The 24395-nt window shown below is 42.3% G+C and overlaps 1 protein-coding gene across 1 annotated transcript in view; it reads left to right on the top strand.

Annotated features, from left to right (window-relative positions):
- Window positions 1-11585, top strand: part of LOC137004767 (cyclin-dependent kinase-like 1) — a 202512-nt gene extending 190927 nt beyond the window's left edge. Inside the window, exon 11 of the mRNA XM_067365383.1 lies at window positions 10972-11585. The gene's annotated coding sequence lies outside the window, so the exon portion shown is untranslated. The remainder of the gene's footprint in view (window positions 1-10971) is intronic.
- The last annotated feature ends 12810 nt before the right edge of the window (window positions 11586-24395 follow it).

Below are 24395 nucleotides of genomic sequence, written 5' to 3'. Positions count from 1 at the left end.
GGGTTGACCTCATACTGGGCAACGATTTAGCTGGAGGTAAGGTTTTTTCGCAGCCTGTCGTTGTGGACACTCCCAATGTGTTAGGTGAACTAACAGGAAAAGCTGAGCAGTCTCCCAGTACATTCCTAGTCTGTGCCGTAACGCGCGCTCAAGCTCGTAAGCTCCAGGATGTTGTTGATCTGTCAGATTCATTTTTGGCATCTGATGGTGAAAGAGTGGAAGCTAAAGTTATCGTTCAGCCTGAAATGTCACCTGTAACTGAAAGTGTTCACACAAAACTTAAGTCGCTCCAGATCTGGAAAAAGCAGTTGGCCATGTTGCAAAAATCGGATCCTTCACTAGGTGTATGTGTTGCAGCTGCAATTGACAAGAATAGTTTTCCCGAGTCTGGAATTGCATTTTATTGGGATAACGAAGTGCTTATGCATAGATGGAAAAAGGATGACAGCTTTTGTCAAGTTGTTGTTCCCTCGGCGTATCGTGCACAAATAATTAAACTAGCTCATGATCATGTACTGTATGGTCATTTAGGCATTAGGAAAACATACGAACGAGTACTCCGCTACTTCTTTTGGCCAGGGTTGAAGTCTGATGTCTCCGCTTACTGCCGTTCGTGTCATGTATGCCAGCTGACCGGTAAGCCCAATCAGACCATACCACCTGCTCCTTTACATTCAATACCTGTAGTGGGAGAACCTTTTGAGCATATTAATTTAGACTGCCAAAAGACCAAAATCAAAAGCCGGGCATCAATACATTCTCACCTTGATGTGCGCTGCGACTCGCTATCCGGAGGCGATTCCGTTGCACACAATCAAAGCGAAAAAGGTGGTCTAGGAATTGATTAAATTCTGCTCGGTTTTTGGGCTACCAAAAATTATACAAACCGATCAAGGATCGAATTTTACATCGAAAATATTCGCCCAGGTTACTCGCGAATTAAACATGCAGCATATACTATCTAGCGCCTATCGCCCAGAAACTCAGGGAGCGCTAGAACGTTTCCATCAAACCCTGACAATTCTACAGCGTAAGCTCTGTGTGGAAACAAGAAAAGAATGGGATGAGGGACTACCTATGCTGATGTTTGCAGTCCGTGAAACCACACAAGAGTCCTTGGGATTTGCACCTGCTGATTTGGTGTTCGGGCATGCTGTTCGCGGTCCTTTGAGAATGTTACGCGAACAGTTACTGGACGAATCTGTTTCCCCTATGCCTGTTCTAGATTATGTGAGCAAATTCCGTGATCGGTTGCGACGAGCGTGTGCCATGGCAAAAGAGAATTTAGTCACGGCACAGAACAAAATGAAAGCTCACTTTGATAAAAAAAAAGTGTTAAACGAAACTTTCAGCCTGGAGACTCAGTGTTGGTCTTTCTTCCAGTTCAAGGTTCAACCTTGCAGGCGAAATTTGGTGGTCCATATGAAGTTGAGAGTCAGCTTAGTGAAACTGACTATGTGGTGCGTACTCCAGATCGCCGAAGAAAAACACGAGTCTGTCATGTGAATATGTTAAAGCCTTACTATATAAAGCTAGTGCTGCTGAGGATGTCCCTACTGTTGCCGTGGTAACACCTGTCGGCCACGTTGAAAATGATGCAGTTAACAGTTTTGAACGAACCGCTAGACTGAAAAATTCAGAAATGCTGTTAAACATTGAACAAATGTTATCTTATCTTCCTGACCAGCAGCGTCAAGATATTATGGTGTTAATTAAAGAATATCCCTCTTTATTTGCAGATACTCCCTCTCAGACTACTGCAATAGTGCACGATATTGAGATTGAGGGGATCAGCTCCCATACGTCAACATCCCTATCGTGTTAATCCTGTAAAACGGGAAATAATGAAAGAGGAGGTGAAGTATTTGCTTGATCAAGGGCTTGCTGTTCCCAGTTCCAGTCCGTGGAGCTCGCCTTGTATTCTGGTGCCTAAGCCTGACGGAACATATAGATTTTGTACAGACTACCGTATGGTTAATAGTGTCACAAAACCTGATTCTTTCCCTATGCCCCGTATGGAAGACTGCATAGATCGAGTAGGAGCTGCCCGCTTAGTCACAAAACTCGATCTTCTAAAAGGGTACTGGCAGGTGCCGCTGACTGCCCGTGCGTCTGAAATATCGGCCTTTGTGACGCCAGATGACTTTCTAAATTACACCGTAATGGCATTCGGAATGAGAAATGCTCCAGCTACCTTTCAAAGGTTAATGCAGAAAGTATTGTCTGGAATTAAAAATTGCGAAGCCTATTTGGATGACGTTGTTGTATATTCCAATAGCTGGGAATTGCACATTAAGACCTTACGGGAGATCTTTACCCGGTTGAGTGAGGCTTCATTAACCATCAACCTAGCTAAATGTGAATTTTGCAAGGCTGTAGGAACATACCTTGGAAAGCAGGTAGGACATGGTCAAATTCGTCCCGTAGATGCGAAGGTTGCTGCCATCCCTCAGTATCCTGCACCTAAGACCAAACGAGAGTTGCGCCGTTTTCTCGGAATAGTGGGCTATTACAGAGCATTTTGCAAAAATTTTGCATCTGTTGTGGCTCCGCTTACTGACCTGTTGAGCTCCTCTAGAAACTTTATCTGGACTCCATCATGTGAAAACGCTTTTAAAGCGGCAAAAGATTTGTTGTGTTTTTCTCCAATTCTCGCTGCCCCTGAATTCACTCGCCCTTTTAAACTTGAGGTAGATGCTAGTGCTGTGGGAGCCGGAGCAGTGCTTTTACAGGAGGATGACCGTGGAGTTGACCACCCCCTGTGTTACTTCTCGAGAAAGTTTTTAAAGTCTCAACAGAACTACAGTACTATTGAAAAAGAAACTTGCTTTAATTTTAGCACTTCAACATTTTGAAGTCTATTTGGGCAGTAGTTCTCTCCCAATTGAAGTTTTCACAGATCACAATCCCCTGACTTTTCTATCGCGCATGTCAAATCATAACCAGCGTCTGATGAGATGGTCATTAATTGTGCAGGAATTTAATTTAAAAATAAGGCACAAGAAAGGAACTGTCAATGTTATCGCTGATGCTCTTTCCAGGTCAGTTGGTACATATTTTTTTTATTGTTAGATATTACATTTTATTATTAAATACTGGAGTTTATTTCTTATTGGTGGGGGTGTTACGTCCTCGGACGTATATAATATTCTGTGATTAGTGTTTGCTTGTCTTTTTTGGAGTTTCCTTCTCGTCTCTGCTCCAGGTTCCGGCTTCTAATTGTCTGGGAAAGTGGATTGGCTCCTCGCTGGTGATCGCATCCTTTAAAAGCGCGCTTCTGCGCAATGCAAAAGAGGCGCGGCTCTGTGTGTGTGTTCTGCGGGAGAACGCGTTGTTGTCAACGTTCCTCCGGCCTGTTGTAAAATAATCTTTGATACTCCTGCTTGGTTACGATGTTGACCCACTGTTTTCCCACCACATCTTGCTTGGTTATTTTCTTATGTTGTTGGTATTAAAAGGTAATCTGTAAATGTCACCACTCAGTAGGTGTTTGTTTTAGTTGAATCAGATGTGTCGGTATTAAAAGGTAATCTGTAAACGTCACCATTCAGTAGAAGCTTATCTATTTGCTTAACGTGTCGGTATTAAAAGGTAATCTGTAAATAGAGTTATGCCCCATTTTGTAGGGAGTGGGCACCTATTCTTGTTTAGAGTTTTCTCCTGGTTTTGAGCAGATAGGGAGACAGGGAAGTCTGATGTATTTCTGTTAATTTTTTTCTTTGTTAGGTTAAGGTAGATCATTAAAAATAGTTAGTTTCTGTTTTTTTGTTGTTTTGGTTTATGCCCATTCCTGGACCTATTACTGGATGGATGACTAAGCTTCTACAATAAACAAAAAAATCTCTCCTGACGTGACATTCTTCATTTATGTTGCTTCCCCACCCCTAGACTGGGACGTAACATCTTCAGAGAGAGCAGCTTCCCTAGGGACCATAGGAGGATCCGACGGGCCAAGTAGTAAATTTGGCAAGACCGCAGACCCCCCTGATGGTTTATATATGAGACCACTGCCGTGTTGTCCATGCGGACCAACATGTGATGGCCTCTCAGGTCTGGGAGAAAGTGTTTTAATGCTAGAAACACCGCCATCATCTCCAGTCGATTTATGTGCCAGGAGAGTTGATGGACCTCCCATAGACCCTGAGCTGAGCGACCACTCATGATCGCCCCCCCAGCCCGTGAGGGAAGCATCTGTCGTAAGCATTACACGACGACCAGAAGTCCCCAGCACGGGTCCCTGGGACAGGAACCAGGGATCTTTCCGCATGGCCAGAGCACGAAGGCATCGCCGCGACTTTGATCATGCGAAAAGGATTTCCTGAGAAAATCCCTTGGTCCTGAGCCACCACTGTAACGGTTTCATGTGCAGAAGGCCAAAAGGTATGACGTTGGATGCAGATGCCATCAGACCCAATAGTTTCTGGAACCGTTTTACAGTGAGTGACTGGCCTAACTTCACCCCTTTCACGGCTGCGAGAATGGAACTCACACAAGCAGGAGACAAAAGTGCCTGCATCGTGGTCCCAAACTACACCTAGATAAGTGGTAGTCTGAGCCGGAACTAGCATACTCTTTTTGGCAGCCTCAGCCCAAGCCTTTTCATGTGGGACATAACAGCATCTTGATGCTGAACTGCTAGTTGCTCTGATTGAGCTAGAATCACTTTCTATGTGATTCAATACGCAGATGCCCTGGAGTCTCAGTAGAGCCAGCACTGCATCCACGCACTTCCTGAATGTGCGGTGTTACGTCTAAAGACGTATTCATTGTGTTGTAATGGGTGTGTGTGTTGGAGTTGGTTGTTTGTTTCTCTCTCCTGTTCTGTTTCCCTCTCGTTATGAGACAGGTGTTCCAATCAGATGGGTTCAGTCCGGTCGTGGGTGATTGGATGCTGACGAGAAGGAGTGAGGATATAAGACGTGGTGGAATACTGGAGAAGGGAGAGAGACTTCCTATCATCTGGGCAAACACTTCCTCCCGTGGCCCAGACTCATTTGTTGATGTAGTTCTTGTATATTGTGTGTGAGTGAGTGAACTCAGTATTACAACCTAGGTGTTCTCTTTATCAGAGAGAGAATTGACGTTGTTTAATATTCTTTGATTTTGTTTGTTTTACGTTGCCTATGTTTGCTAACGTTTTTTTTTTTCTTTTTTTTTTTTCTTTAAGGGAATGTAGGGGGAGGGTGCCATTTTTGTTTGTACTTCTATCTTTTTCTCTTGGTTATGGCCAGGGAGGGAGAGAGGGAAGATTTATGTATTTTATTTGTGCGTTATCTTTGTCCAGGTAAGTTAGAAAATTATTGGGTTAGTTAGTTTGGGTTTTGTTTGTTATGTTAGCCTAGCCCTCCCCTGAAGTTTTGTTCCCAATCCCTTTGTTAACGTTCTGAGATTCTTTCAATTAAAAAAAGAACTAATTTGAACTGGTGTTTGTGTTGATTCTGGGATGGGAGGTTGGATTGCCCTGGTGCTCTCTCCAAGACTTTTTTTTTCTTTAGTTATTTTTATTTATTTTCTTATTTTGTTACTGGCTCACCACCCCTAGACGGTAGTTATGTAACAATTGGGGGCTCATCTGTTTTTTTTTTTTTCTTGCTAATTTGTTTGTGACAATTGTGTTTATTGATTTGATAACTTGGAGATGTGTCTCTTGTTCGGGAATCCGGTATGAAACTTTCTGCTAAACACTATTTCAATCTGCTGGTAAGTACTCCTTTCTCTAAAAGTTTGTTTGGAAGTCTTTGAAATTTTGTGGGAGGGGCAGAGGCATTAATTGTAAGAGTATGGATTTTGATTTGGTAGAATTTTCTCTTAATCCTACGATAGAAGTTTATGATCGCTGTAGGAAGAAAGATTTCATTCTTATAGCTGATTTCTTTCATATTAACGTTCCAAAAGAGGCTACTAAACAAGTTATTAAAGAGCAGCTCTTTGATGAATTGGTTTCTGCTGGTATTATGCCTGATCTATCAGAAGCACCTGTTGATGGGGAGGAGTCGTCCGAAGCCGGTGTGGGGACTTCGGAGGTTTTTCTCACTGCAGATGCTTCGGAATCGTGTAATGAAACTAAATTGGCCGTTAAGTTGAAAGAGTTGGATCTATTGATTAAGAAACAAGAGTGCGAGGCAGAGTTAATTAAACTACGCGTTGTTCAAGCCGAGACAGAGCGCGCTGTTAAACTGCGTCAGCTGGATTTACAAGCGAATGAGAAAATGAGTAAACCAACTCCAGTTCCTCGTACTAAACTTCCTTCGGATACGACGATGCCGGTAAGTCAACCATTTCATTCCGAATATTCTGATTTTGATGCGAGTAGGTATGTTAAGCTGGTCCCTCCTTTTAGAGAGGCAGAGGTAGATTCCTACTTCATCGCATTTGAGCGTGTTGCTGTGAAGTTAAGGTGGCTTAAGGATATGTGGGCTTTGTTGTTGCAATGCAACCTTACGGGAAAAGCCCAGGAGGTATGTGCTTCATTGCCTGTAGATCAATCGCTTGATTGTGAGATTGTTAAAGCGGCAGTGTTACGGGCGTATGAATTAGTCCCAGAAGCCTATCGTCAAAAATTCAGGTCTCATTCAAAGTCTTTCAAACAAACTTGTGTAGAATTTGCTCGGGAAAAGAGGGTACTTTTTGAAAAGTGGTGTTTAGCCAGTCGAGTTATTAACTTTGAGCAACTCCAGGAGTTGTTGTTACTGGAGGAGTTCAAAAATTGTATGCCGGAGGCTGTTGTAATATATTTGAATGAACAAAAAGTTAATTCTCTTTCTGATGCCGCTGTGTTAGCGGACGAATTTATTCTAACACATCGCCCTACACGTTCTGAGCGAACTAGCTCCCCCATAGTTAATGTAGCGAGGGAAGAGACTCGGGTGTTTCCTCAAACTTCGAGGCCGGGGAAGAATGTAAGGCCAGCCCGTCAGTTTACTTCGGGGTGGACAGTGGAGAACAGGGTCTGTTTCTTTTGTTTAGATCCTGGCCATTTAATTGCTGATTGCAAGGCCTGGAAGCAGAAAGTGGCTGCTAAAACTAAACATGTGGCTTTTGCTCAGTCTGTATCTGAATCTGACACGACCTATTGGCCGTTTATTCTGCATGGTACCGTATCATTTGCAAGTGGTTCTGACATAAAACCAGTTTTAATTTTACGAGATACCGGGTCTGCTCAATCTTTTGTGTGTAAAGATGTCTTGCCCTTTTCTGATCAGTCCTATACAGGTAGAAATGTCTTGGTGCGAGGTATCGAGATGGGATGTGTTCAGGTTCCACTCCATAATGTTCACTTAAAATCTGATCTCGTTACAGGAGTTGTTGAGTTGGGTGTGCGCCCAAGTCTACCTGTGGACGGGGTTGGTATAATTCTTGGGAATGATCTCGCTGAGGCTAACGTTTTCCCTTGCCCAGTGGTGGCTAATAGACCTGATGCCTGCCTCTTTCAGTCTGATTTGTCTGCTCAGTTTCCTACGGTTTTCCCAGCTTGTGCAGTAACGAGGTTGCAATTGAAGAAGTTCAACGATGTAATTGACATCTCTGACTCTTTCCTTGCTGTTAATTCTGAGTCTGAAAAAAATCCCTTGGTTGTAGAGGCTGAAGTAAAGTCTGGTTTAGAAATACCAATAACTGAGGGAGTTCATTTACAGCTGGGTCGAGATCATTTGTCTTTAGCCCAGAAGGCTGATCCTACGCTGCAAAATTGTTCTGAGGTGGCAGTTAATGTAAATGAGATCTCTGAATTGAATACCGCTTATTATTGGGAGGAGGGAGTTCTCATGCGCAAATGGAGACCTCCGCATTCTGATGCGGCAGACTGGCAGTGATTGTGTGACTATCAGATTGTGTTACCGACTGGGTATCGTTTGCAAGTTTTGAAACTGGCTCATGAACATCCTCTGTCAGGACATTTGGGAGTCACGAAAACGTTTCAGCGCGTTTCTAAATATTATTTCTGGCCCGGATTAAAATCTGCGGTATCAGATTTCTGCCGTTCGTGTGACACATGCCAGCGTGCAGGGAAGCCGAATCAAAAGATTCCTTTGGCACCTTTGCATCCCATTCCTGTGCTAAGTGAACCTTTTGAGAGATTGATTATTGATTGTGTGGGCCCGTTGCCCAAATCGAAAACTGGGCATCAGTATCTTCTGACAGTTATGTGTTCAGGGGTCAAATTTTCCCTCAAAAATATTTGCACAAACGCTTGCCGAGTTGGGAGTAACTCATAAAATGTCCAGCGGGTACCACCCAGAAACGCAGGGAGCTCTTGAAAGGTTCCATCAGACGTTAAAGTCTATGCTCCGTGCTTTCTGTGTGGAGACAGGTAAGGATTGGGTAGACAGGTTGCCGTTGTTAATGTTTGCCATCCGTGAGTCGGTTCAGGAATCTTTGGGCTTTAGTCCCGTTGAGCTCGTGTTTGGGCACACGGTTCGCGGGCCGCTAAAGCTCTTGAGTGAGCAGTTGTTAAAGAAGTGTAGTTCACCTGTGTCGGTTCTAGAGTATGTAAGCTCTTTTCGTGAGCGTTTACATCAGGCATGTGCGTTCGCTAAAGCTCATCTGTCTTGCGTACAATCTAAAATGAAGAAGCGCTTTGACCAAAAAAGTGCGTCGCATAATTTTCAGGTGGGTGATTTAGTTCTTGTTGTACTTCCCCTCCCTGATTCTACGTTTCAAGCGAAATTTTTTGGTCCTTATGCGATAGAAAAAAAGCTTAGCAAAACGGATTATGTGGTGGGCACACCAGACCGTAAACATAAGAGCCGGGTCTGTCACATCAATATGCTTAAAACCTATTATGTGCGAGAGACGACACAGACTCCCTCGTCCTCAGTGCTTGCTACTCCTATTTATGTAAGTGCTGAGCAGATACAGGAGGATGGTGTGATGGAGGACTGTCAAGGTTGCGGGGTACGTCTGGAGAATTCCGTTGTTTTGAACAATTTAGATTCTCACCTAGAGCATTTGTCGGCGTGCCAACGAGAGGATGTGGTGAAAGTGATACAAAAATACCCCAATCTGTTCTCCGATGTTCCAGGGAGAACTACAGTCCTGTGTCATGATATTGATGTGGGTACCTCTTTACCTATAAAGCAACATCCATACCGACTCAATCCAATGAAGCGAGCAGCAATGAAAAACGAGGTGGAATATTTGCTGAAAAATGAGTTGGCTGTCCATAGTCAAAGTCCGTGGAGTTCTCCATGTCTGTTGGTTCAGAAACCAGACTCTTCCTTCCGTTTTTGCATGGATTACCGAAAGGTTAATAGTGTGACCAAAGCAGACTCTTTTCCTTTACCTCGCATTGAAGATTGTGTGGATCGAATTGGTTCTGCCACTCATGTAACTAAACTAGATCTCCTTAAGGGGTACTGGCAGGTCCCTTTAACGGCCCGTGCTAGAGAAATATCTGCGTTCGTCACTCCTGATAGCTTTCTGCATGTAATAATGTAATGGCGTTCGGGATGCGGAACGCTCCGGCGACTTTCCAGCGGCTGATGCAGAGGGTTTTATCAGGAGTGACGAACTGCGAAGCATATCTGGATGATCTAGTTATTTATTCGAACAGTTGGGAGGATCATGTGACTCGTTTAGATCAAATGTTCAGTCGGTTGACTGAGGCTTCCTTAACTTTGAATCTTTCAAAAAGCGAGTTTGCAAAAGCAGTTATCACGTACTTGGGTAAGATGGTAGGTCAGGGGCATGTGAAGCCCGTGATGGCCAAAGTGAGTGCAATCCTTGATTTTCCCATACCTGTGAATAAACGCGAACTTCTGAGGTTTCTGGGAATGGTGGGGTACTACCACGGATTTTGTTATAATTTCGCAACGGTAGTGTCCCCACTGACTGATCTTCTTAGCACTCCAAGAAAATTTGACTGGGATGAAAGGTGAGATCACGCTTTCTCTGCAGTGAAAGATTTATTGTGGAACGTGCCAGTTCTTTCAGCTCCTGATTTCGCACGGTCTTTTCAGTTGAGTGTTGATGCGAGTGCTGTTGGAGCTGGCAGAGTGCTGACGCAAGAGGATGACTTGGGGCTTGAGCATCCCGTGTTTTATTTTTCTAAGAAATATTTGAAGTGTCAGCGCAACTACAGCACTATTGAGAAGGAGGCGCTGGCCTTGGTACTGGCGTTGCGACACTTTGAAGTGTATTTGGGAGGTCATTGTAGCCCGATTAAAGTGTACACCGATCACAATCCATTAGTGTTTTTGTCACAAATGTCTAATTCCAACCAGCGTTTGATGCGGTGGTCACTTGTTTTGCAGGAGTACAACCTTGAAATTAAACATCGCAAGAGCTCAGACAATGTGGTCGCTGATGCGCTGTCCCGAGTGTGCGGAGCTGATGAGTGATGCGTTTTATTTTTTTATTTTTTTTGCATGGCAAAAAAAATAAAAAAAATACTTTAGTGATGGGGGTGTTACGTCTAAAGACATATTCATTGTGTTGTAATGGGTGTGTGTGTTGGAGTTGGTTGTTTGTTTCTCTCTCCTGTTCTGTTTCCCTCTCGTTATGAGACAGGTGTTCCAATCAGATGGGTTCAGTCCGGTCGTGGGTGATTGGATGCTGACGAGAAGGAGTGAGGATATAAGACGTGGAGAAAATCTCATGACACTGTCAGACAGAAGCAAAAATAAACCTAAAACACGACTGAAATAGCTCCTTTTCCGGTTCAACGCTGCTCAGCGCTGCTGCCTGCCAGCTGTCTGATCTACGCTCGGAGCTTCGTGGAGATTATCCTAAATCCTTCTCTTTATTCCTATTCACATAATATAACTTTCTTATTTTTCACTAGATTACTTAACCTATTGCATAGTACTACTAAATGGAACGATTTATTACTAGCAATCCACCAGCGTAATCACCTAGTGTTAGCCATAGCCTGCTAGCTACCGTCTACTTTCTTTTTTTCCTCTAAACCAACCTTCCTTGTCGATTGAATGGCGGATTTATCCGATGTATGTTATTCTGATCTGTCCTCGCCAGATCGGGAAGCTGTGGAGACGTTGCTGCCCGGCATTCATCGATCCACCGCAAGGTACAGCGTCCCGCACATCACCCTCGCCCCAGGCACCGGCAAGCGACCGAGACATCCAGCCAGCGAGTCCCGTGTGCGTTGCAGTTTTTCGGACGGCGTTCATCAAACACACGGTCAGTCATGTCCGACGATTATCATGTGTAGTAAATGCAACATGTACAGCTTAGCTCTTTCTGTCAGCAGTGAGACTTACACATGTGATAAATGCAGGGATATTGTCAGGCTGACAGAGAGAATCTCAGAATTAGAGACACGCATCCAAACTTTAATTGAGGATAGTGAGAATGAAAGGGCCTTAGATACTGCTTTGGATGCGACTAGCCTAGTAAACACTACACATTCGGTTCCGGTTGTAGAAGCCACGCAGCAGGCTAACTGGGTGACTGTGAGGCGGCATAATGGCAAGAACAAACACCACTCTTCCGTTCCGATTAGAACATCAAACAGGTTCTCCCCACTCAGTGACGCACCCACTGAGAATCCTGTTGAAAGTGCCCTAGTAATTGGCGATTCTATTACACGGAACGTGAAAATAGAGACACCAGCCACCATAGTCACAAGTTTGCCGGGGGCCAGAGCACCTGACATCAAAGCAAATTTAAAAGTGCTGGCTAATGCTAAACGTAAATATTCTAAAATCATTATCCACGTCGGCACAAATGATGTTCGACTTCGCCAGTCGGAGATCACTTAAATTAACATTAAAGAGGTGTGTGAACTCGCAAATTCAATGTCAGCAAAAGTAATTTGTTCTGGCCCTCTTCCTGTTCTTCGGAGTGATGAGATAGTTAGCAGGTTATCATCACTCAATGGCTGGCTGTCTAAGTGGTGTGCGCAGAATAATATAGGTTTCATAGACAATTGGAAAAGCTTTTGGGGCAGACCTGATCTGTTGAAAAGAGATGGTATTCATCCCTCCCGGGATGGTGCTGCTCTTCTCTCTAGAAATTTGGCAAATAGTCTTAGAGCTGAAACATGACAAACCAGGGCCCAGATCAGGACGCAGACAAACTGGCTAAACCGACCGTCTGCTAGCCGCCTCACGTCACAGAACTCAGATAATTCACAGCACATAGAAACACTTTCACCTAGATATTATCACATAGAGACTGTGTCTGTACCTCGAACTAGTAAATACAAAAAACTTCCAAAACCTTTTAAGGGTAAAAATTTAATTGATGTTCAAAAAATGAAAATCACAGATAAATCAGATAAACAAATGATAAAGCTTGGATCTATTTCTCAAAAGCACTTATTGTAAATGAAATTATCACAGACAATAAACTAGACTTGCTGTGTTTGACAGAAACCTGGTTAAAACCAGACGATTACATTACTTTAAATGAATCTAGTCCTCAAGGTTATGATTATCGACACAATCCTCGACAGAAAGGCAAAGGGGGAGGTGTTGCTGTAATTTATAGTAATATATTCAGAATCATTCAAAAGAATTTCAAATATAATTCCTTTGAAGTGATGGTGCTTTATGTAACATTATGTAAGTTGACATTTGTGCTGGCTACTGTATACAGGCCACCAGGGCACCATACTGACTTTATCAAAGAATTTGCTGAGTTTCTATCAGAGTTAGTACTGGCTGCGGATAAAGTCCTTGTTGTTGGTGATTTTAATATCCATGTAGATAATAATAAAGACGCATTTGGATTGGCATTTGCAGATATTTTAAACTCTATTGGAGTTAGACAACACGTGTCAGGACCCACTCATTGTCGTAATCATACCCTAGATCTAATACTGTCGCATGGAATAGATATTGATGCTGTTGAAATTCTACAGCAGAGCGATGATATATCAGATCATTATTTAGTCTCGTGTATAATACAATTAGCCAAGGCTACAAAACCACCACCCAGCCATAAATATTGTAGAACAATCACGTCTGCCACTAAAGATTGCTTTATAAATAATCTCCCCGAGCAGTTTCATCGCCTTAGTATACCTGACAACTTAGAAGAACTCGATGCTGCAACAGAAACTATTGGCTCTCTCTTTTCCAGCACATTAGATGCGGTCGCTCCTTTACGTCTAAAGAAGATTAAGGAAACTAATCCAACGCCGTGGTATGATGAGCACACTCGGGCTCTAAAACGAGCTGTTAGAAAAGCTGAACGTAGTTGGAAGAAAACAAAACTAGAAGTTTTTCGCCTTTTGTGGAAAGAAAAAATGATTGAGTACAGAACAGCCATAAGAAATGCTAGATCTACTTATTTTTCAAATCTCTTAATAGAAAACAAACATAATCCTAGGTATTTATTTGACACAGTGGCTAAATTAACTAGAAACAGAGATTCAACTGCTGCAATTTCCATAGAGCACAGCAGTAATGACTTTATGAACTTCTTTACTTGCAAGATTGATAATATTAGAGAGAAAATTATAAACATGCAACCGTCTACAGTTTCTCTTCAGACAGTGCACTGTAGTGTCCCTGAGGTAAAACTAGAATCATTCGCCGCTATAGGAGAGGAAGAATTATCTAAACTTATCAAATCATCAAAATCAACGACATGTATGTTAGACCCAATGCCGACTAAACTACTGAAAGAAATGCTTCCAGAAGTCGTAGGTCCACTTCTTGATATAATTAATTCATCTTTAACACTAGGACACGTGCCAAAAACCTTTAAGCAGGCTATTATCAAACCTCTTATTAAAAAACCTCAACTAGATCCGAGAGATTTAGTAAATTACAGGCCAATCTCGAATCTACCTTTTCTGTCAAAGATACTAGAAAAGGCAGTTTCAACACAACTGTGTTCCTTTTTAGAAAGAAATGGAATCTGTGAGGACTTCCAGTCAGGATTTAGACCATACCATAGTACTGAGACTGCTCTCGTTAGAGTTACAAACGATCTACTCCTATCATCCGATCGTGGCTGTATTTCTCTATTAGTGTTATTAGATCTCAGTGCTGCTTTTGACACTATCGATCATAACATTCTTTTAAAAAGACTTGAAAACTATATTGGCATTAGTGGAATTGCTTTGGCATGGTTCAAATCATACTTATCTGACCGTTATCAGTCTGTGGTAGTTAATGAAGAGATGTCGTATCGATCACAGGTTAAATATGGGGTACCACAAGGCTCAGTATTAGGACTGTTGCTTTTCACTTTGTACATGCTGCCCTTAGGAGAGATAATTAGGAAGCATGGTGTTAGTTTTCACTGCTACGCTGACGATACTCAGCTCTATATTTCCTCGCGCCCTGACGAAACCTACAAATTCACAAAACTAACAGAATGCATAGCTGACATTAAAAACTGGATGACAAGAAATTTCTTATTATTAAATTCAGAAAAAACTGATTTCCTAATCTTTGGACCAAAAACTTCCTCACGAAAAAACCTTGAATACTCTCTAACACTTGACGGGTGCTCCATTAAACCTTCGTCCTCAGTTAGGAACCTGGGTGTGCTCTTTGATACCAATCTTTCATTTGAAAGTCATGTTTCTAGTATCTGTAAAACCACCTTCTTCCATCTAAAAAATATATCTAAATTACGACATATGCTCTCAATGACAAATGCGGAACAGTTGGTCCATGCATTCATGACCTCAAGACTAGATTATTGTAACGCTCTACTGGGTGGTTGTTCTGCTCGGCTTTTAAACAGACTACAGTTGGTCCAAAATGCGGCAGCTAGAGTTCTTACTAGAACCAGAAAGTATGACCATATTAGCCCAGTTCTGTCAACATTACATTGGCTCCCTATTAAACATCGTATAGATTTTAAAATCTTGCTACTTACTTATAAAGCTCTAAATGGTTTAGCTCCCCAGTACCTAAGTGAGCTCTTAATGCATTATAGTCCTTCACGTTTATTGCGATCTCAGAATTTAGGCCAGTTGATAATACCCAGAATATCAAAATCAACTGAAGGCGGCAGATCCTTTTCCTATTTAGCACCTAAACTCTGGAACAATCTTCCTAGCATTGTTCGGGAAGCAGACACACTCTGTCAGTTTAAATCTAGACTAAAAACACATCTCTTTGCTCTTGCATACACATAACACATTATCAATACATTAACATTTTTCAAATCCGTTAAAGGATTGTTACGCTGCAATAATTAGGTCGGCCGGAACCGAGACCATTTCCTATAACACTAGATATACCTGTACATCAGAATAAGAATGGCATCTACGCTAATATCTGTCTCTCTGCTTATCCTGAGGTTTGCCGGGTGCTGGATCCAGGCCGTATCCAGATCACATGGAGAACCTGCGTCTGGACCTGACTACAATGTAGCCCAGGAAACAATGGGCCTAAAGATCCAATTCTGGCTGCATCTATAATTCAGATTTTTAATCCCCGTATCCGCTTACATATATTTATATATAATCGATTTTTAATCTCTATAATAAAAATGTACAATTCAGATTTTGATCTCCATATACATTTACATATATATATCTTCCAAGGGGTTTTTTCCCTCCTAGGACTTTTTTCCCAGTGCTAGCACGCTGGGTTTTTCTCCTAGGGGGTTTTTTCCACCCCTGGAAGTCAGCCGACATTGGCTTAATGTAGCACCATCTTGTATATGTTACATATTACCACGCTTGTTTGTACAGTTTTAACCACTTCCCTTTTTTTCTGTGCTTCTAATATGTAAAGCTGCTTTGAAACAATTACCAATTGTAAAAGCGCTATATAAATAAATTTGACTTGACTTGACTTGACTTGGAATACTGGAGAAGGGAGAGAGACTTCCTTTCATCGGGGCAAACACTTCCTCCCGTGGCCCAGACTCATTTGTTGATGTAGTTCTTGTATATTGTGTATGAGTGAGTGAACTCAGTATTATAACCTAGGTGTTCTCTTTATCAGAGAGAGAATTGACGTTGTTTAATATTCTTTGATTTTGTTTGTTTTACAAACATGTTTGCTAACGTTTTATGTTTTTTTTTTTCTTTAAGGGAATGTAGGGGGAGGGTGCCATTTTTGTTTGTACTTCTATTTTTTTCTCTTGGTTATGGCCAGGGAGGGAGAGAGGGAAGATTTATGTATTTTATTTGTGCGTTATCTTTGTCCAGGTAAGTTCGAAAATTATTGGGTTAGTTAGTTTGGGGTTTTTTTTGTTATGTTGGCCTAGCCCTCCCCTGAAGTTTTGTTCCCAATCCCTTTGTTAACGTTCTGAGATTCTTTCAATTAAAAAAAGAACTAATTTGAACTGGTGTTTGTGTTGATTCTGGGACGGGAGGTTGGATTGCCCTGGTGCTCTCTCCAAGACTTTTTTTTTCTTTAGTTATTTTTATTTATTTTCCTATTTTGTTACTGGCTCATCACCCCTAGACGGGTAGTTATGTAACAGCGGGGTGATAATAACAGGCCGAAAGGAAGAACCCTGTATTGGTAAGCTTTGCCCCCGAAAGCAAACTTGAGAAACTTCCTGTGAGAAGGATGGATGGACACCCCCTTTCACGGCTGCGAGAATGGAACTCACATGAGCAAGAGACAAATGTGCCTGCATCATGGTGGAGTCCCAAACTACACCTAGATAAGTGGTAGTCTGAGCCGGAACTATCACACTTTTTTTGGCATTGAGCCTCAGCCCAAGCCTTTTCATGTGGGACAGAACAGCATTTCGATGCTGAACTGCTAGTTGCTCTGATTGAGCTAGAATCACTTTCTATGTAATTCAGTACGCGGATGCCCTGGAGTCTCAGTGGAGCCAGCACTGCATCCACGCACTTCGTGAATGTGCGGGGTGATAATAACAGGCCGAAAGGAAGAACCCTGTTTTGGTAAGCTTTGCCCCCGAAAGCAAACCTGAGGAACTTCCTGTGAGAAGGATGGATGGACACCTGAAAGTACGCCTCTCTCAGGTCTATCGCCACAAACCAGTCCTTGGACCTGATCTGTGGGATGATCTGTTTAAGTGTAAGCATCTTGAATTTGAGCTTTCATATTGATCGATTTAACACATGTAAATCTATGATAGGACACATCCTTCTTTGGAACAATGAAGTAGCGGCTGTAGAAGCCTGACAGCTTGCTGGGAGGAGGAACCCTTTCTATAGCTCCTTTTTGCAAGGGTGTCCTCTTGTTCCATAACCAGAGACTGCTCTGGGGTCACCACTATGGGGAAAAACCCCATTGAATCTGGGCGGGAAAGACCCCATTGAATCTGGGCGGGCGAGGCCCTGTAACCCTTTTCTATGATGAGCAGCACCCATTTTGATATATTCGGTAGAAGTTTCCATTCTGCCATAAAATCTACTAAGGGAACCAGTCTCTCGAGACTGGCCGCTGGTGGTTTTGAGCACTTGATTCGACGTTCTGGAGCGGCGCACCGGTAGAAAACGTCTCGGGTTACAGATGTAACCCCTGTTCCCTGAGTAAGGGAACGAGACGCTACGTCGAATGACGTGATGGGAACCCTCTGCATTTTGTGTTCGTGAAGCACCTCTGTATCCAACCAATGAGGAAACGTGACGTCAGAGGCGGGTGACGTCATGGACCAGGAAACTATAAAGCATACCCAGAACAAAGAACGCTAGCTTCTGGAATATGTCTGAAGCAAGACGCTCACAGGTAAGCCGGGGGTACGGCAACGTGACGTAGTGTCTCGTTCCCTTACTCAGGGAACAGGCGTTACATCTATAACCCGAGACGTTCCGTTTCGTGGGAACTATCGACGCTACGTCGAATGACGTGATGGGAACGTTATCCCAACTACGCCGTATCACCAAGTACCTGTCTGTTATCTTGTAGACAGAACGGAGGACCCTGGAGAGGAGCCTACGTCCAGGTTGTAAAACCAATAAATGTGTGCTGGGATGACCATCCAGCAGAACCACATATGTCATTAATGGATACTCCTGACATTCAGGCCTTTGAGGCCTCCATACCCCTAGTCGAGTGAACACGGACAGCTAATGGAGATGGTTGTCTGGCCCCCTCATAAGCAAGTGAGATAGCCTCGACCACCCACTTGCTCATTCTCTGCTTAGATGCTGGACCTCCTTTCTAATGAGACCCATAAAACACACAAACAATTGATCTGTTTTGCTCCACAGGGCGCTCTGTGGACATATGCATCTAAAGCCCTCACTGGACAGAGCAGATTGAGTTTCTCCTGATCCGAAGTTGTAAATGGAGGAAGATGGAAGGCCTGAAGTACGATGGAACCTGGGACGTTGGTGGGGACCTTAGGCATATAGCCTGGTCTAGTGTGCAGGAACGCTTTGACCATTCCAGGTGCGAATTCCAAACACAAAGAAGCAGCTGAAAGTGCTTGAAGATCTCCTATTCTTTTAAGAGATGAAATTGCCAGTAGAAATATGGTCTTTAAGGGTGAGGAATTTCTCTGAAGCTTCCTCTAGTGGTTCGGAGGGAGTATGGTCTCCACAACCTCAGTTGGGAGAGCAGCATTTATGAGCCTGGCCCCCTCAGAGGCCAGGCCCACAGTCTCCATAGTTCTGGGCGTGAATGAATTATCATGCCGCCCGCTTGAGACAGGAGTGCCTGAGAGGAAGCTCCATCAGGGAGCCATCTAGAAGTGACACTAGGTCTAAGAACCATATTTTGGTTGGCCAGTATAGGCCTATCAATATTAGACTGACCCCTTCCTGGCGTACTTTCTCCAGAACTCCCGGGAGCAGAGCGAATGGGGAAATGCATACAGATGCAGCCTCGGCCACATCTGTACCATGGCATCCAGACCCAGTGATGCTGAATGAGATAGGGAGAACCACAGTGGACACTGGGTTGATTCCCCTGAAACAAATAGGTCAATTTCAGCTCGACCAAAGTTTTCCAAAGTGAGCTCCACACCTCCCACATTTTAATGCCCTCAGGTCTGGGAGGAAGTATTTTACTGCAAGAAATACCGCCATCATTTCCAGCCGATTTAAGTGCCAGGAACTGATGGTCCTCCCAGAGACCCTGAGCTGAGCGACCACTCATGATCGCCCCCCCAGCCCATGAGGGAAACATCCGTCATAAGCATTACGCGACGACGAGAAGTCCCCAACATGGGTTCTGGGACAGGAACCAAGGCTTTTTCCACATGACCAGAGCACGAAGGCATCGCCGCGTGACTTTTGATCTTGCGAAAAGGATTTCCCCTCGGAGAAAACCCCTTGGTCCTGAGCCACCACTGTAGGAGTCTCATGTGCAGAAGGCCAAAAGTTATCACGTTGGACGCAGCTGCCATAAGACCCAACAGTCTCTGAAACTGTTTTACAGTGAGTGACTGGTCATAAGAGACCACCATCGTGTTGTCCGTACGGACCAACACGTGGTGGCCCCTCAGGTCTGGGAGGAAGTGATTCAGTTCTAGAGACACCGCCATCATCTCCAGCCGATTTATGTGCCAGGAGAGCTGATGGTCCTCCCATAGACCCTGAGCCGAGCAACCACTCATGATCGCCCCCCCCAGACCGTGAGGGAAGCATCTGTCGTAATCATTACGCGACGACGAGGAGTTCCCAGCACGGGTCCCTGGGACAGGAACCAAGGCTTCTTCCACATGACCAGAGCATGAAGGCATCGCCGCGTGACTTTGATCATGCGAAAAGGATTTCCCCTCAGGGAAAACTCCTTGGTCCTGAGCCATCACTGTAAAGGTCTCATGTGCAGAAGGCCAATAGTAATCACGTTGGACGCAGCTGCCATCAGACCCAACAGTCTCTGAAACTGTTTTACAGTGAGTGACTGGCCTAACTTCACCCAATTCAAGGCTCCGAGAATGGAATTCACACGAGCAGGAAACAGCCGCGCCTGTATCGTGGTAGAATCCTTTTTCATGTGCCACAGAACAACGTCTCGATGTTGAACTGCCAACTGTTCTGTTTGAGCTAATATCAACCAATCGTCGATATAGTTCAGCACGCGGATGCCCTGGAGTCTCAATGGAGCCAGCGCTGCATCCACGCACTTCCTGAACGTGCGGGGTGATAATGATAGGCTGAAAGGAAGAACCCTGTATTGGTAAGCTTTGTCCCCGAAAGCAAACCTGAGGAACTTCCTGTGAGAATACATGGATGGATGGATGGATGGATACATGAAAGTAAGCATCTTTCAGGTCTATCACAACAAACCAGTCCTCGGACCTGATCTGTGGGATAACCCTCCATCCTTCTTTGGAACAATGAAGTATAGGTTGTAAAACCCTGACAGCTTGCTGGGAGGAGAACCCCTTCTATAGCTCCTTTTTGCAAGAGCGTCATAACCTCCTGTTCCATTACCAGAGACTGCTCGGGGGCCACCACTGTGGGAAGGACCCCATTAAACTGGGGCGGGCGAGACCCGAATTTGTAACCCTATTCTATTGTGAGCAGCACCCATTTTGAAATATTTGGGAGAAGTTTCCAATCTGCCTTATTTACAAAGGGAACCAGTCTCTCGAGACTGGCCTCTGGTGTTTTTTGAGCACTTGACTCGGCGTCCTGAAGCGGCGAACCGGCAAGGAACAGCCAAAATCAAGTGATGACCGGCCCTCCTCGGAGGATCGGTGGAGACCGCTGCGCCCTAAAGCACACTGGGTGGCAGGGTTAGCAGAACGGCCCCCTGAGGGCGCCAAAGAGGGATGGGTACCAAGTATTTTAACAGATAGATCTGTGTTACCCCACAAAGACTTCGGCTGTGTCGCCTGTCCCTGTCCCCAAGCTTTCTGCGGGGGACCAAGGGTGGCGACACTTTCTTTTAAATTCCTCAGAATTGAATGTATTCAATATTTCATTTAATCCTCAAATTAAATGCAGCCAGTTCTTATATAAATATATATATTTTTGAACAGACTGAATATATTTAGAATGCAAAAAAGAATTATAGCTCGTAATAATTCGCAAAGTATTTTAGGGAAAGAGAGAAAGGGAAACTCCCGTCTTCTCAGATCCCTTAATATATACATATATATACATATATATAGGCTGTCTACATACACACACACATGCATAATTACGGACACGTGATACATGCGCAGCCTCGGCAAATGCAAGACCCGAGCCGTATATTCATTCTTGCAGACTTAATCCACGCGCTGCCTCGGCAAGCGCAAGATCTGAGCTATATTCTTTAATGAAAACTCAACCCACGCGCTACCTCGGCAAGCGCGAGATCTGAGCTATATTCTTTAGTGAAACGACACATAAATCGTGTGTATCCCCACTCGCTTTGTAGTGTAGCACAGGGGGGAAAATCAAACTGCTGTTCACGATTGATTTGTTATAAACGAGTCTCACTGGTCATAACGAGTCTCACTGGTCATAGACAAACTCTACATCAACGGACAATTATACAGAGAAACAAGCCCTTCTTAACTGGCATGAAGACATAAATCGTGATCATGTCGCTCATTAAATTCATTGAATAATAAATGTCCGTCATATTTCGACATATTTCGGGAAAAAGAAAATAAGGAAGAGGAAGAGAAAGGGAGAAAAAAAAAAAAAAAAGGTAAATGTATATGTTACACTGGATGTGTGTTCATTGTAAAGTAAGAAATATAACCATGTCACGTCGTTGTTTTGTGTTGTATAAATGGGGAGTTAAACAATTACTAAGGTTAACGGTTTGGAAAATCAATACACACTCAAATGAAATGTATGTGTCCATGCGCTCGCAAATTAATCTGTATGGGTATATGTATGTGTGTGTGTATATGTGTGTGTATATATATATATATATATATATATATATATATATATATATATATATATATATATATATATATATATAATATATGAATTTACTTGCATTTTGTTTCGCTAAGCATGTCACACATTAAGTTTGTCAGCTGGAATGTAAGGGGCATCAATTCACCAATTAAAAGAAATAAGATAATAAACTATCTTAAAAAACTAAATGCTGATATATGTATGTTACAAGAAACACATTTACTTCAGTCCGAAATGAGGAAATTACAGTCAACAAAATATACCAACGTCTATGGTGCTTCATTTAATTCAAAAAAGAGAGGAGTCATGATATTAATAAACAAAAATATAACAATTACAAATAAAGTAGAAATTCCAGATCCAGAAGGCCGCTATATTATCATTAACCCAGCTAAATGGGGACCTTTCCATAACTTTCACTAACGTTATGTTAAAGTTTTGAAAATGTTAGAAAAAAACATTTCTAAAATAATGTTTCAAGAACATTCTATTAATGTTGTCATAGTTAAAATACGTTCTCATAACGTTGAGAGGAAACATTCTTAGAACAACATTGTTGGAACGTTCTTACCATGTTATTTGTACTTGACTGATGTTCTCCTAATGTTGATCAAAAACGTTCTCATAACAACGTTCTTGTAACGTCTTTATCATGTTATTTGTACTTGACTGATGTTCTCCTAATGTTGAGGGTAAACGTTCTCATAACAATGTTCTTGAAACGTCTTTATCACGTTATTTGTACTTGACTGATGTTCTCATAATGTTGATCAAAAACGTTCTCATAACAACTTTCTTGAAACGTCTTTATCACGTTATTTGTACTTGACTGATGTTCTCATAATGTTGAGTAAAAACGTTCTCATAACAACGTTCTTGTAACGTCTTTATCACGTTATTTGTACTTGACTGATGTTCTCGTAATGTTGAGCGAAAACGTTCTTAGGATAACATTCTGAGAACATGCTTTTAATGTTATTATTATTTGCTAAATGTTTTCAGAATGTTATCATAATACGTTCTGAGTACAATGTTTATAAAAAGCGTCCTTACATTGTAATCTGTACTTAATGAATGTTCTCATTATATAGAGAAAACGTTGTGAGAACAACATTGCTGTAGCCGTAACGTCTTTATGATGTAATTAATATTTGCTAAATGTTTTTGAAGTTCAATGTTTTGAACGTTCTTATGTGACCATAAAATGACCCAAATTGGAACGTCCCCTTAAAGTCATATAAGGAACCTTGAACTGCAGCACTTTCATTACCAAAAGAGGACGTTTATGTCACAAATGTTCTGTAAAATGTCAGAATTTTTGTCACTTTTAGAGAACTTTTAGGCAAAGTTGAACAAGGTCACGAGAACATCGCCTTCTGCGTGTGTGTTTTATAGAAAATAATAAAGTTTGCAGTCACCGTTATAGAGGTGAGCGTTTGCTTTAGATGGGCTCTTGATTCTTGACACATAAAATTAGATTTTCTCTGGCTGCTTTAACTGTGTTATCAAGACATGATAGTGATAGCAATAAACGCAAGAGAACTTCCGATCAGATGAATTGAGTTGTTTATTGCTGATGATTTAGTCATCATCACTAAAGCCTCAAGCTGTGAATGTATTAACTGTTAGTTTTATTAATGCTTTATTATATTTAATTCTTTATACAGACAAGAATTTTGAGGAGGGCTTTTTATTCAACCTTCAACACAGACATCATGAATCAGCGTATGATCCTCAACGATGGTGACACTAAACAAAATCTTTTTTGTGACTTTAGTAGCTTGTTTTGTGATGTTCAGAGTTAATCTGTTTGTCTGAAAATTTTGTCACCATTGTTGAGGATCATACGCAGAATCTTGATGTCTGTGTGAATCTTTATGATACTGTTTGAATAATTTCTGCACAATAATGAAAGCTTTCAAAATATCAAAGCATGGCAGGATTGTATACACTATCATTGGACTATAATAACACGAAAGAAAATACAATATTCAGAGACCAGAGAATAAAGCCACTGTATGATGAGACTAATAACAATGAACAATCAAATCGATATGATCAGATTTTTCTCACAATATATTTTGCAATGCATGCTTTAAAACACAATTGCAACAATTGGAGAAAAATAATTAAAATGTAAAGGGTCAGGAGACCAACTAAAACAAGCGCTTACCTCCATAACGGTGACATTTATAAATTTGATAAAACATCAACACCTCATAAAGAAGATTTGTATGAAAGAAACAAAGTCAGAGTGGTTTGTAATAAGTGAAGATGCAGAGATCTAGAGAGATCTGTTAGTGTTTAATGTTGTTTCTGTTGTCTGAGTTTTGTGTGTCACCATTGTGCTGGAGAGTAGATCCTGAGCTTCAGTCAGTGATGATCCAGAAACACTGATGCTCTGCTGCATGTCGCTTTATTTAAAGACAGTAACTGTGTAGTTACTGATGCAGTGATACAGCAGTTACATTAGCTCATGCATGTGCTGTTGTTTTTTGTAAAACATTTAAGAAAAATTAGTTTTTGTTTGAGCAGATACTCTTATTAATTGACATTTTTGACGAGGGCAGCAGAGATGTTGCCTAAAAAAAATAAAAAATAAAATATGGTTCCCTAAATGTTCTGTGAATGTCCGCCAAATAACGTCCCCCAAACCTTAAAAGAGCTCCACATCGTGACCGTTTCTGAACGTTCTGGGAACATTATTAGACAACGTCCTTAACAC

Source organism: Chanodichthys erythropterus, chromosome 17 (assembly GCF_024489055.1).
Source record: "Chanodichthys erythropterus isolate Z2021 chromosome 17, ASM2448905v1, whole genome shotgun sequence".
In the NCBI taxonomy this organism is placed as follows: Eukaryota; Metazoa; Chordata; class Actinopteri; order Cypriniformes; family Xenocyprididae; genus Chanodichthys; species Chanodichthys erythropterus.
The sequence above is the reverse complement of the archived record's forward strand: the minus strand, read 5'-3'. Positions and strand labels throughout refer to the sequence as shown.